This window comes from Orycteropus afer, unplaced genomic scaffold (assembly GCF_000298275.1).
Source record: "Orycteropus afer afer isolate SDZICR_OR568_19922 unplaced genomic scaffold, OryAfe1.0 scaffold00081, whole genome shotgun sequence".
Classification (NCBI taxonomy): Eukaryota; Metazoa; Chordata; class Mammalia; order Tubulidentata; family Orycteropodidae; genus Orycteropus; species Orycteropus afer.
In genome coordinates this window covers 4,518,489-4,527,577 of record NW_006921668.1, presented here as the reverse complement: position 1 = coordinate 4,527,577, position 9,089 = coordinate 4,518,489, and the positions used below count along the sequence as shown (strand labels likewise).

General features: G+C 36.8%; 1 pseudogene; it reads left to right on the top strand.

The window, feature by feature from the left end:
- The first annotated feature begins 5,327 nt into the window (after positions 1–5,327).
- LOC103197609 lies at positions 5,328–8,021 on the top strand (annotated as a pseudogene).
- Positions 8,022–9,089: the final 1,068 nt, after the last annotated feature.

The window sequence follows — 9,089 nt, the reverse complement described above, 5'->3', positions numbered from 1 at the left end:
TTTTATTTTGTTTTTCGTTTTGTTGTGTTTGTTTGTTTTTATGTTGAGGTGTAATCCATACTTAAGGCTGTAGTCCTTGGTCTTCAAGTAAGTGCTTCAAGTCATCTTTACCTTCAGAAAGTAAGGTTAAAGTTGTGTCATCAGTATGTCACAGGTCTTAATGAGTCTTCCTCCAATTCTGTTGTCATTTTTTTTTCTTATAGTCCAGATTCTCAGATTATTTGCCCAGCATACAAACTGAATAAACACAGTGAAATGATTCAACTCTGATGCACACCATTCTTTATTTTAAACCATCCAGTATCCTCTTGTTCTGCTCAAAGAACTGACTCTTGTTCTATGTGCAGGTTCCTCATGAACACAATGAAGTGTTCTGGAATTCCCATTCTTCACAATTTTATCCATAATTTGTTATGATCCACACATTCAAATACCATTGCGTAGTCAATAAAACACAGATAAACATCCTCCTGGTATTCTTTGCTTTCAGTCAAGATCCACCTGACATCAGCAATAATATCCTTCATTCCATGTCCTCCTCTGAATTCAGCTTGTATGTCTGGAGGTCACCTGTCAATATACTGCTGCAAATGTTTTTTAATTATCTTCAGCAAAATTTCACTTGTATGCGATATTAATGATATGGTTTGATAATTTCCACATTCTCTGGAATGGGAAAAAAATATGGATCTCTACCAGTTGGCCAAGTGGCTGTCTTCCAAATTTCTTGGCATACACAAGTAAGCACCACAAGTTCTGCATCTGTTTCTTGAAACATTTCAATGAGTATTCCATCGCTTCCTGGAGCATTGTTCATTGACAGTTCCTTCAGTGCAGGTTGGACTTCTTCTTTCAGTACCATTTGTTCTTCATCATATGCCACCTCCTGAAATACATGAACATTGACCAATTCTTTTTGGTACAATGACTTGGTGTGTTTCTTCCATCTTCTTTTGATGCTTCTTATATCACTCAATAGTTTGCCCATAGAATCATTCAACATTGCAACTCAAGACTTGAATTTTTACTTCAGTTCTTTCAGCCTGAGAAATGCTGAGCATGTTCTTTCTTTTTGGTCCTGATTTCAGGTGTTTGGATATTTTGTTATAATACTTTACTTCATCTTCTCAAGCTGCCCTTTGAAATTCTCTGTTTAGCTCTTTCATTTCATCATCTCTTCCATTTGCTTTAGCTACTCTCTGTTCAAGAGCAAGTTTCAGAGTCTCTTCTGTCATCCATTTTGGTCTTTTCTTCCTTTCTTGATTTTTTCATGACCTTTTGCTTTCTTTGTGTATGATGTTCTTACTGTCATCCCACAACTTCTCTGGTCTTTGGTGGTGTCTAATGCATCAAATCTATTCTTCAGATCGTCTCTAAATTTAAGTGGAATAAAATCAAGGTCATATTTTTGCTCTTATGGATTTGTTTTAATTTTCTTCAGCTTCAATTTGAACTTCATACAATAAGTTGATGGTCCATTCCATAGTCAACTCCTGGCCTTGCTCTGACTGATGATATTTAGCTTCTCCATTGCCTTTGTCCACAAATGTAGTCAGTCTGATTTTTGTGCATTCCATCTGGTGAGGTCCACATGTACAGTTGTCATGTATGTTTAAAAAAGGTATTTGCAATGAATAAGTCATTGGTTTTGCAAAATTCTATCATGTGATCTCCAGCATCACTTGTAACACCAAGGTCATATTTTCCAACTACCAATGATTCTTCTTTGTTTTCAACTTTCACATTCCAATCATCAGTAATAATCAATACATCTTGATTGCATAGTTGGTCGATTTCAGAATGCAGAAGTTCATAAAAAGCTTCAATTTCTTCATCTTTGGCTTTAGTGGTTGGTGCATAAATTTGAATAATAATAGCATTAACTGGTCTTCCTTACAGGCATATGGGTATTATCCTATCACTGGCAGCATTGTACCTCAGGATAGGTCTTGAAATGTTCTGTTTGAGGATGAATATGTCACCACCATTCCTCTTCAATTCCCAGTATAATAGGCCACATGATTCTCATATACAAAATGGCCAATACCAGTCCATTTCAGTTCTCTAATGCCTAAGATATCGATCTTTATGTGTTCCATTTCATTTTTGACAACTTTCAATTTTCCTAGATTCATACTTTGTACATTCCACATTCCAATTATTAATGGTTGTTTGCAGATGTTTCTTCTCATTTTCATCATGTCACATCAGCAAATGTAAGTTCAGAAAGCTTTACTCCATCCACGTCATTAAGGTCTACTTTACTTTGAGGAGGCAGCTCTGCCCCAGTCATATTTTGAGTGCCTTCCAATCTAAGGAGCTCATCTTTTGGCATTATATCAGACAACTTTTCACTGCTGTTTGTAAGGTTTTCAATGGCCCTGCTGGTATTTGAAATACCAGTGGCATAGCTTCCAGCGTTACAGTCACATGCAAGCCACTGTAGTACAAGAAACTGACAGATGAATGGTGGAATTACTATCACTTGATCACATTTAATAATTAAAAATATATCCACTGAAATAATCTAAAATGGTGACTTCTGTAAATTCAGCAGTGTGGTGCTAAAGCCAGTCCATAATGTCTTATAAGTGTCAATTGTTATATTTTTAGAATTTTGCAAGATGGTGATTAAACATGGCTATTATTAAAAACAAGTTATATTAACTTATAATTAATCATATTAAAAATCAAGGCACTATTAAACACTCAAAATTCTTCACTTCCTAATTATTTTACTCCTTTTCAGCATTACCTGTGCTCTTGATATTATTTACCTCTGTTTTATCTGGAAGAGCTCTGGTGGTTCAGTGACTAAAGCCTTTGGCTGCTAACCAAAATGTTGGTGGTACAAACCCACCAGCTGCTCTGTGGGAGAAATATGAGGCAGTCTGCTTCTGTAAAGATTTCCAGCCTTGGAAACCATATGGGGCAGTTCTACTCTGTCCTATAGGGTTGCTATGAGTCCAAATGAACTCAATGACAGTGTTTTTGTTTTGTTTTGTTTTTTAATCTGTATGGTGGTGGTGTTGTTAGTTGCAATCAAGTCAACTCCAACTCATGCTAACCTTACATATAATAGGACAAAACGTTGCCTGGTCCTGTGCCATCTTCATGGTCATTGGTAGGTTTGAGTCCACATGGTGGCAATTGCATCAATACATCTCTTTGAAGGTTTCCCTCAATTTTCTGACTGTCTACCGAACATAACATCCTTGGACTTCCAGCAAGATGGCTGAATAAGCAGATAAGCTACACAGACCCTCTGCAGCAAAGAAACAAGAAACCAATTGAACCAGATACAGAAGATAATCTTGGAACCATGAGATTTGAAGGGAAGGATAAATAAATGGATTAAATACCAACTTGTATAAGAACCTGAATGAAAACAGTGAATAAGGAGACAAACAGAGCTGTGGTCTATTGGCTGTCCTGACAGCATAACCAATTTGAATGTTTACAAATGGCATTCTGATCTAGGAAGCACCCTAAGAATCGGCTCTGCTTGCCAAGGACTGCATGGGCAACTGCACTGGTGGCTGACGACTAAAAAGGAAAACAGTGAATTAGGAGATAAACAGAGCTGTGGACTGTCAGCTGTCCTCAGGGTGCAGATATTTTTAATATTTACAAATAGTGTGGCCATTTTGAATATTTACAAGGGGCATTCTGATCCAGGCAGCAGTCTGCAAATAGGCTCTGTTTGCTGAGGACAGCACAACCAACTGCCCTGAAGGCTGATGACTAGATAGCCCCACCCACTGAAGGAGGACCACCACAACCATATATCTTTTGCTAGTTATTTGTTTTTCCTGATGATGTGTCCAAAGTAAGCAAACCAAAATCTTGCCTCCCTTGATAAGAAACTAAGAAGTATTCTGTTTGTATTTCTTCTAAGACTGATTTGTTTGTTCTTCTGGCAGGCCATGGTATAATCAATATTCTTCACCAACATCACAATTTGAATGTATCTGCTCTTTTTCTGTCTTCCTTTTCCACTGTCCAGCTTTTGTATACATACAAGGCATGCATGTGGCTTGAATCAGGTGTGCCCTAGTCAATAAAATGACATCTTTGCTTTTTAAAATTTTAAAGAAGTCTTTTGCTGCAGATTTGCACAATACATCTGATTTCTTGATAGCTGCTTCCATGGACATTGATTATTGATCAGAATAGAATGAAATTGTTGACAACTTTATTTTTTTCTCCATTTATCATTATGTTGTTTTGCAGTCCAGTTGTGAGGATTTTTGTTTTCTTCACATTCAGGTGTACCATCCTCAAGGCTGTGGTCTTTTACCTTCATCAGTAAGTGCCCCAAGTTGTCTTCATTTTCAACAAGCAAGGTTGTATCATTGTATATTGCAGGTTGTTAATGACTCTTCCTCCAATCGTGACGCTGTGTTTTTCTTCATATAATCTGGCTTAATGGTTTATCTCTTCAGCATACATATTGAAAAGAGAGCTGGTAGATAAATAGTTAAGCGCTTGGCTGCTAACTGAAAGGTCAGTGGTTCAAACCCACCAGTGGCTACACAGGGAAAAAGACCTGGTGACTTACTCCCATAATGATTACTGCCTAGGAAACCCTTTGGGGCAGATCTACTCTGTCTTATACTATCTATGACTCAGAATCAACTCAATGGTACACAACAAGACACAGACTGAGGAAATAAGGGGAAAGGATGCAACTCTGTTGCATCCATTTTCCAATATTAAACCACATACTATCCTCTTGATCTGTTCGAGTGACTGCCACTTGATCCATGTATAGGTTCTGAATGAGCACAATAAAATGTTCTGGAATTTCCATTCTTTATAAATCTGTATCATAGAAATATCCAATAGTATAATGGTGTGGTGCTGTGCATAACTTCTCAACTCTGCATTTAGTGATGTCCAATGAGTCGCAGTAAAGTGGCCATGATGGAAGTATGGAAACCACCAAGTGCTGTAAATCAGGACTTTTTCCTTTTTCAGAAAGCTAATTGTTAAACATCTGTCAGCAAACCACTAGGAACTGATCTCGGTGTTACTATCAGAAAGACTTCAATTCTTACCAGCTCCAAGTTGGGGTGAGGAGATTGATCCCACCACCTTTTTGTGAGACTATTTCTCCATGAGTCTGTTATGTTTTTGCACATCTTACAAGACAAGGTACTTACTATCATTCTCCTGTAACTATCTTTTCAAGGATGTTTCTGTAACAAACAGCCTTGAAAGATACAATGTCTCTGTTCATATCAAAGAGCAAGTATGCTTGCTACCCATTATAAAAGATTCTGGTTCCTTAAGTTCAGGGTTTCTTTCCTATAATTCAACCCACTATGTGTGAAGACAACCATCAGGGCCTACCTGCGTTGCCTGTGTGGAACTTGGAGGCAAGAGGAAATGATACAAATATGCTGAGGCTTATACTGCTTCTTGCACTCTGTGAATAATGAAGTCCTTTTTCTCTGACTCAAGAATCTTGTGTCTTCTGCCACCATCCATGAAACTGTGGCAACTCATTCATTTGTTAGCTTGCAAATAGGGTAAAATCTCAGAGCCTTCATAGTTCTTGACAACCTTTTCTAAAAGAAGAGTAACTTAATAGTTTAGTATAGACTACAGTGAAACCAGGCATGCCATTCTGGGAAGAACCCAAACACCAATAAAGTGCTGTCATTGGTATTGTCAGTGTACGTGTTAACAAAGATCCTTGCTGCATATGGGTCTGATGTCAAGCTATACCAAATTAATAATAAGTTGCAAAGGTCACTGTATTTAGAGAACATATGGCAACTGTTTGATGTTGCTTGAATTGACCCTGGAAACTGCTGTGTAGAGGACCAGGAAACATACATAGAACTAAAACATACAAAGACTTACAGAAAATACAGGTGTCATGAGAAAACGTTGTCCCAAAGCCTCTACTCTCCTATTCGGATGACTGCAGGAACAAGGTGACTGCTGTATCAACTACAGTTCTGTGTGCAAAGGAAAGGAAAGTTGGGTAGAAGAAACATATGTCATCATTCATGAGCCAGTGCCTAAGAAGGTTTGAAATGCCTCTACCGTCTCAATTTCTTTGGATGGTGTTATAGGTTGAATGGTGTACCAAAAGAATATGTATTAAAATCCTAACTCCTATAACTGCTAATGGAATTCTGTTTTGAAATAAGGATTTCTTTGTTATAAAAACTTTCCCTGATCACTACAGCACTGTCATAGGACTTTGTCCAAAATCCTGTAGCACAACTGACAATGAAATGTATGGTCCAAAAATGAACACTTCCTTTCTACTTAATAATAAAGAGAAATTTAATCCTGACTGGTACAAAGGTGAACAAAGTTGGCTCACAGCTATTTATCACAGCCTCGTGTCTGACACATTTTTTTTTTGGCCAGGATCAGATGTGGATATTAATGGAATTCTACAAAACATCTATAACATGTATATAGTAATAGTTCAATATCCTATCTGAAGAAATAATTTTAGCTGTTCTTAAGTGGCTGTAGCTTCCTAAAGATGAAAGACTACACTTTTATATTCTGTATTTAGAAGAACCAGACTCTTTGGTCCTTCATATGGACTGGTCAGCAATGAAGCCATTCATGTATTACAGAGGTTGGCAGTATGACCATCATGCTAATGTATGGTCTGAAGGAGCAGAACTTGCATAGATGCTGGAATTTCATTTTCATTTCAGATCACGGTATGGAATAAAACAGCTGCAAGAAATACGTGTATCTGAATAAATACTGGGGGATGTTAAAATATTAAAGCTTCCTGTGGACCTGAAGCTCAGTCGAGACTCTCTGATGTCCCAAATAAATACCATTCATTTAATTGTGCCAGAAATCTTTCTTGCCAGGAACCAAATCAACATGTCAAACTTCAGACTTTACATTTCTTACCCAAGCATTTGCACCTTGCCAAGAATGACAAAATTGAGTCATTGGCATTCTATTGGGATCTTTCATAACAACTTGCTTTGAATCCTCCAGGAAGAAAATATTGTGGAAGTAGATTTCATGGCTCTGATCATGCATTTTTAAATATGCAAGTCCTCTTCACTGGCTATGGTTCTGTATTCAAACATGGCATTGAAGTTGACCCCTTTGAAAATACTGAAGTCTGTAACTCATTATATGATTTACCGAATTTGATACCAGCCTTAATGATGTAACTCATGGAAGTCTTAACCACCTAAATAATATAACTTACACTCAAAATATCCAAAGAAGTCTATCCCCTGGTACAGTGCCCCTTCACAAGAACCCCCACACATAAACTTGGATGCTCATTAGAACTTTTGATTTTGCCAACTGTAGATTTTCAGACACAGTTGAATCTCATCATGCTGGAAGAAAATATTACTAAGCATGACACTTTACACTATAGAAGACTCAGATTTCTCCAGAAAAATAGCACTGTCTGTCTTCATTATCAGCAGCAGTATGTGAGTGGATACAGTCATGACATCCTAATGCCCCTCTGGGCATCCCACATCGTTGGCAAAAATGAACTTCTCTACAGAAGACTTTTCCAAAATCTTCAAATTTCTCTTCATCTTACCCATAAATATTTCTTTTATTAAAATAATGTAAAATGGAATAATTGCTTTCTGTACCCACCACAACTAAATAAAGATTCAAGTCAAATATATTCTGAAGTGTTGCTTACCATTAATATAATGGCAAGGTATTAGAGTTTTCAATTTTATCATACCTACTGTGAAGATATGAAGGAAAAAATTATGCTAATGTCCTCAGTGGTTCCATTTTGATTCTGAGTACCATGGATGTTATGATTCCTCAGAGACTCTGAAATGAAACAGCAAACTCATCAGTAAACTGATTCCAACTTACTTCTTCATTGTGATAAGAAGTTGTAAAAATCCATCATAGACTCCCTTGCAGTGTGAAATTTATATACTTACACTATCATTTTGCCTCACAGTGATCACAGTGAGAGCTGTGTGCATAGGAAGTATGAATTGTTATGGGTTGAACAGTTATGCAGAGTCAGATCATAGATACTTAACACAATACTGGTCTCAGCTTTTATCAAGAAGAGAACTAGTTTCAGACATTTTAAAAATACTATTTTATTGTGTTTTCAGTGAAGGTTTACATAGCAGTTTAGAGTCCCATTCAATAGTTTCTACAAAAATTGCTCAGTAACATTGGTTACATTCTTCACAATGTGTGAATATTCTTATTATTTCTGCTCTGATTGGTCCATTTCCATTAATCTAGATTCCCTGCCCCCTAACATTCTCATCTTTGTTTTAAAGCAATGGTTGACTGTTTGGTTTCATACAGCCAAGAACACGGATTTTTTTTTTTTTTAATTCCTAAAACACACCATAAATCTTTTTCAAAGAACTTTGTATTTTATAAAATCCTCTATTCACACTATTGTAGTGTAACTGGGAATCCTCAGTGATACTTAAATATCAGGGAAACTTGTGGACCTAGTTCAGCACTAGGAGAGTGTTTCCACTAAATTTCACACATATTTGAATGTGTAAGAGTTGTATACATTGCTCAAATTCTGGAGAGTAAGAGCAATAAACCAAACCAAACCAGTTATAATCAAGTCGATTCCAACTCATGGACCCGCATGTGTGTCAGAGTAGAACAGTATTCCATAGATTTTTAATGGCTGATTTTTCAGGAGCAGTATATACAGACCTTTCTTCCAAGGTCGTTCTAGGTGAACTTGAACCTCCAGCCTATTTGTTGGAAGCCAAGCATGTTAACCATTTGATCCACCTAGGGACTCCTGACAATAAAGACAGATGATGCTTGGGGAAAAAAAGTCTACTGTCATAAGAAGAAATAATAGTTTAGAAGGAAAGATAGATATGGTTTATTTCCAAATGAAAATTCAGCTTAAGATGTCAGCAGTAAAAAGTTTAAAAATTCAAGGATTTGAGAAAGATAAGCAAAATAAAAAAAAATCATTTTTTAGGAATGGCAGTTGACATCAGAGCAATGGATGAAGTCATGTGGGGAAAATAATGCCTGAAGGTTCTAAGAAGATATGACCTTAATACATTTATTATCATTATTATTTTATGCAATATACTCACTTTAGG